Source organism: Ammospiza nelsoni, chromosome 2, assembly GCF_027579445.1.
Source record: "Ammospiza nelsoni isolate bAmmNel1 chromosome 2, bAmmNel1.pri, whole genome shotgun sequence".
Taxonomy (NCBI): Eukaryota; Metazoa; Chordata; class Aves; order Passeriformes; family Passerellidae; genus Ammospiza; species Ammospiza nelsoni.
The window spans coordinates 62930428-62936427 of record NC_080634.1 but is presented as its reverse complement, the minus strand read 5'-3'; positions in this window follow the sequence as shown (position 1 = coordinate 62936427).

Here is a 6000-nt window from a genome sequence, read left to right as displayed (position 1 = left end):
TTTATTTTTTTTCTAGGTGTTATAGAGAGAACCAGAAACATAACTAATAAGAGGGTATCACACATTTGTCCATGTACTATCATGTAAATATTTATGTTCTGTCAGCTCATTATTAGTGGAGGGTCTAATAGGAATATAAATATTATAAAGTGTGTTTACAACAGATAAATCATAGGGGTGCTGAAGTAATTTGCAACATTAAAGCTCACTTTGGATAATTACAGAGCCCCAGAAGATTGTATTTATGTATTACAAAGGAAGGGGATGTTCAGAGGAAAACTGTTCTAGGTTGCTGACATTCTGAGGAGGCTGATCCTGCCTGGAACTGACTTAGGAACATATGCAAATACTAATGAAGTATTTTGTGAATAGAAGGGTAAGAATCAGCATAGTTTCAACTGCAAGGCTAACCTTATTCATTTAAATTTCATGCAGATGAATTACTCTAACTATTGAAGTAATGTAAGAAAAGATTAGTTAAGATTAAGCTGGCAATAAAGATACTATATTTTATTACACACAGAGTTCTATTTTGCATTTTATGTGGGGGTAAATTAGATTGCAATGCTGTTTATCCTTGTTTTATAAAGGCTATTTTCGTATTCATATTAAAGCTTATTCTTGCTCTTGCCATCCCTTCCCTCCTGATCCCCATACCCATTTTAACCAGGCAAACTAAATACAAAATGTGTCTTCTACTTCATGCTTTAAATGCAGTTAAGAACAAAAGAAAGCGACCAATTCTCTCCTACATCCCAAAAAGGACTAAGCAGAAGAGACTTTGAAAGGTCATATTATAATGAGATTAAAATTGTATCTCTTTGAGTTTAGCAGCAAATAAATGTAGTTCAGCTCTTTTCCATGAATGTTTTATTAATAAGATTAATTTAAAGTGAAACATATATTATTCTATTCTGTGACAGGGTAGTCAATGTCTATCTGGTAGATGATCGCTCAAGTAAAAATCCATGAGAAGGAAAATTATTTTCTGAACAACAATAAAAGAGCTTAAAATTATAGTGAAATTTATCTATCTCACACTTTTTTGGTCATGGTTGTAAAAGCTATCAAAGCCTTTGTTGCTTGTAGGTTTGTAATTTTTTTTCCTAGACTGGTTATTGGGCCTGGATTGCCATTAGAGGACAATTGATATTGTACCTTTTGATCCTTTTCTACCTTCCCCAAAATGTGGTTGGAATGGTGTGGTTTTTTTTTGTTTTGTGTTTTTAGTTTTATTTTTCATAATAGATAAATTGATACATAAATAAAGCATACTAAATACAATAATATGCAGCTAATTTTTTCTGTCAAGGAAAGGGATCAGGGTAGCATCTCTCTGAAGCAAGGGTTACATAACTTATGGATTTCTTCATGCAGAGCACTTCTTTAGACAGAAACTACACATTTGTAGCAGCATTTGTCCTAAAGCCCAGCATGTTAGAAAAAGACAAGGCAGCTGTCTTCACACAACTGAGACTCATTATCCTGCCCAGTCTGGCTCTCTCAGCTCCTCGTTACAAACCACCCAGTCTTCCTCTTGATACAGCTGAGAACTTCATCTGCTCGGGCTTGCATCTTTGTCTCGCTCAGTGCGCTAAAGAGTAAAGTTGCCATGCAAAACAAAGCTGTGAGTTACTGCTGGGAAGCCCACAGCTCACTGGGCTGCCTCTAGGGATCTCTCACTTGCTCTCTACCCTAACAGTCTTATTTTCTTCACGTGCTCCTTTTTGACTTGCCAATGCCAGTGTTCATCTTTTCCCTCATGATGTGCTAAATATCCTCTTATGGGATAGGCCTGGAGAGAGAACTTCAGATAGTGAAAAAGTGAATAGGAGCTGACTTGTTAACTAGATTCAAGAATATTATAAGTACTTTCTATTTCTAGTACTCTATCTCCTGTGTGATTCAAAGAATTAATTTAGATAGCATTTAACCAGATGGAAGTTGAAATTTATTTCTGAGAATAGAGTAGGTTTAATAGATTTTTCCATTGTTATTTTTGTGTAACCTTTTTATCAGTCTCTTTCATTTCAGATGTCATCTCCTTTCCTGTGTTCTGTCTTTGCCTTCAGGCTTTTAGTGGACTTTGCCATCAAACCAGTTTCAAATTTTAACCCTTTAACTCTTAGCATTGTTTAGCCAATGGGATATTTTTATACTAACCTTTTGTCTACTAATAATTTCATACAGATATTTTTGTATGTTCAACTAATGAACGCTTATTAAAATATAATCAAACTGAATGCACTGAAAATCGGTTACAAAAAAATGAGAAAGAGAAGGAAATTCAGCTTCTCCCTTTATACCACTTTCATTGTACTGAGAGCTGTTAGACACCTAATCTTCTCAAGCAGTGGTTCTATGCTTTTAAGAGGATTATATTATTAGTAGTTTGATTATTCATTATGCACTCTTTTTACGAATGCTCCAAAGTTTTTGTCACTTGATTTTCAAAAATATAATGTAATGCTTTAATTTTTTTGTCATGATTTGTTTTGGTTTCACCCATCTTTTCATGAAAAATTTCTTCAAGAAGGACACAAGGAGATGTCTGTAGGGAAACAGATAGATCCCCTGCCAGTGCAGTGACTCGAGCCACTGGGAGACTACACGAACTAGCTGTACAGAGTCCATGGTTTGATTACTGTCACTGCCAGTCACATCATTAATCACAACAGTGGTAGTGACAGCAAGTTCCTTGACCTCATCATGAAAGGCAGGGAGGACATCCACTGGAGCAATTCATCCTCCAGGCATAAGAAAACTGTAGGGAGGATGTCTTTGATTGTATAGTGTGCTTTCTTTTATCCATTAATTTTGTCTATAATCTTGGCAAAAATGTGATAGCTGCAGGAAGGCAAGATCTTGCCTTTCATCTCCTCTTGGAGAAACATCTTTTGTTTCTGATTACATGAAATACATGTTCATTTTCTCAAAATTCTGCATCCCTGAGGATGTGGTAGCTTGGCATTGGAAAATGGAAATGAGCATGTTTCTGCAACTGTCTATAACAACAGTGAATGTGACTCTCTTTTGTTATATTGAGGTTGGCTGCATGGAAAATTGCTACGGGCTCCCTTCTGAACACCAAAGCATATATACCTTACAGAATAGTTGTTCTCTAGGGGCTGAGGAGTATTTACAATCTCTTGCTCCCAAAGGATTTAAGCCTGAAAACCCAGAGAGACTTATTAAAAAAAAATGAAGATTACAAGGTAGAAAATATCCAGTTGCTGATGACACAGACATAGCATTGCAACCCACCTTACTGTCCATGAAACATGTGGTACTTTTTCTTGGTCTTCAAAATCTGTGCCATTTTGCTGACAACACTTGCTATTTGTTGGGCTTTTTCATTTCCTGATGGGAACCTCTCTCATTTTCCCAGTTATTTGAATACAATCAGTCTTCAGAGAAATTGTCTTGATCAACCTTGACAACTAAAGCCAATTTGATACTCATTTTCTTGTAAGATTATTTGCAAAAATTATTAATTTTGTCAACAGAGGATATAAAAATGTGTTTTAAATATTTTTTCAATATAAGCAAAGTGAAGTTGCAAGGAATTTCTGTTGTGAGACTGGGAAAATGGTTAAGAATGATAATTTCAATGAAAAGCTTCAAAGACATGATCAAATATAGTAACGTAGTACTGGCAAGTCTTATGAAGAATTGCAAAGTATCTATGCAAATAAATACTCAAAAGGGAGGGTAATTAACGTGGATATGTCAATGAGGTCTCTTTATTGCTTCCTTTTTTCTCTTCACCTGCCACACAATGTAGGCAATGCAATATCATTGGATGATTAACTAGAAACACACACATTCCAAGACCATAGAGAACTCTTCATTGGGCTGTTTTCTGCAATTATCTAATTTATACACTGCACTGAGAGCTAATGGGTACTTAAATGGTTTTTAAAGGGGTTTTCAAAATGGAATTTTATCAGAAATAGCCATAATAAAACTCTAGTCATGAAACCTCTCTTTGCACAAAGTAGTGTGCCTCATTTGGATGGCCATGTGTGAAGTGAAGAGGCACTCTGATTCATACACACATAATTGCAGAGCAGGCACTGGTCATGACTTCCAGTCATAGCACAGACCTTGGGAATGTTAGCTATCTGTATAATAGCATTCCTATTTTTTATTTACACTATTGGTGCTAAATTATAACTGAAAGTAATACATCAAGTCCGTGCACCAACTAAATTGTTTGGTACTTCAAATGAAGTATTTCAAAGGCAGCATTTCAAATGCCAACTCCTGGCAGTGCCGTGAAAATGGGCACGAAGCTGTGAGACTTAATTTTCATTGTGTTTACTTAAAACAACAACATGTACTTCATAGCTTGCTATTCAAACTTCTCTGTTTCCTGTCGTTGTAGGAAGAAGTGCCAAAAATATTATTTTGCTTCTCATTTCATCTATATAATTTATACTTATATCTCCAATGGTTGAAATTTCCTCAGGAAATTCATGTTAGATTTGTTTGGACTCTTGCTTAAAGCCTAAATCCTACCCTTTAGTTTAACAGCTGTTGAGACTCAGACATCTTAAATTCTGGCTTACCTTGACCAGCAGGCTTCTCACTTCTCCAGCTCTGCACAATTCTAGTTTGGATCTTCTTATTTCAGGAAATTAGAATTTGCTGCTTTAATTAAGTCTTGCTTGTCTTTGATCTGTAATTGGATATTCAGCTGGTGCTTTGTTTATCACTTTTCTTTCTGATTCTTCTTTTTCACTCTTTTTATTTTATCATATATTTTCACACAAGCAGTTTGCAACATTAACATATAGTCATGTAAAATTGTTTGGCAAATTCCAGTACTTATGCAAGCAGCCACAGTTAAATCTCAGCTAGTGCCAAGTGTTAGCACTTTGCAAACTTCCCAAATGATGCACTAAAACACCTTAATCTTAATCTCTGTCTCATCTACTTAGTGATTTGAGTTTAACATTACAGAGAATTTGTAAAGTGTAAAAAAGTGACAAGCAGTTATTTGTTGTGCTCTTTCTCTTAATATACAGAGAAGGCAACATGCCAGACTTTGAAATCAAGCCCAATGAAAAAATTTCAACAGCAACAATAACAATAATAATTTTAGAAAAATCCTATTCCCTGTTTATCAGCCTAAGGAACCATAGATGAATTCATATTTTAGGGTCAAGAGCTGACTGTAGTCACCTATAATTTGGGAGGTTTGTCAGTAATTTGAATTAATTTTTTTGGAAAATTTAAAAAAATCTATCTACAAATCCTCATAAATTTTAAGTACAAAAGTAAAAGAAATTTTTAAAAATCAATTGAATACAACTCCCTGTGATTTTCCACAAAATTTTAATCTGTTCTAATAAAATTTACTGGTGAATTCATTTCATGCACTAATACAAAATTAATGAAAATGTAAATGTTTGTAAGATTTGAAATACTACATCAGCTTTCTTGTCTCTAGTTTCCAGTATGTTTGCAGGTGCATTGCCTTTGAGAGATTATGGAGAAGGTACATTGCTGTTGAGTGCTAAAAAGCAAAGAAAAAAAACCCCAAACCACTAAATGTAAATGGAGAAAAAGATAGTAAATTGAATTATGACACCTTCTATGGCAGAAATCTTGCTTTTATGCATTCAACAATTTTGTGATGATAATGTGGAGTTTGTTCTCCGTGCTAAGGGCACTAACTGAAAATCATATTCCATAATATATTGCTTTGTTTTGCATGTAAAATCCTCCAATGCAACCTACTTTAGACATAGAACTTTCCTAGCAATTATCCTCCAACAATTTAGGAATAGGTAACTAGATTGACATTTTGTTTAATTAACCTTATTAAAATGCAAGCTTGTGGTATATTATTGTAGTAAATTCTAGCAATAAATGAAATGTTGGGGTTCCTACAAAGAACAATCTTTCTTTTTGGGTGACAATTTATATCATAAACATAAAAAGAATACGTCACATGGGCCTGTATTAATAATAATAACAACAACAACAATAATG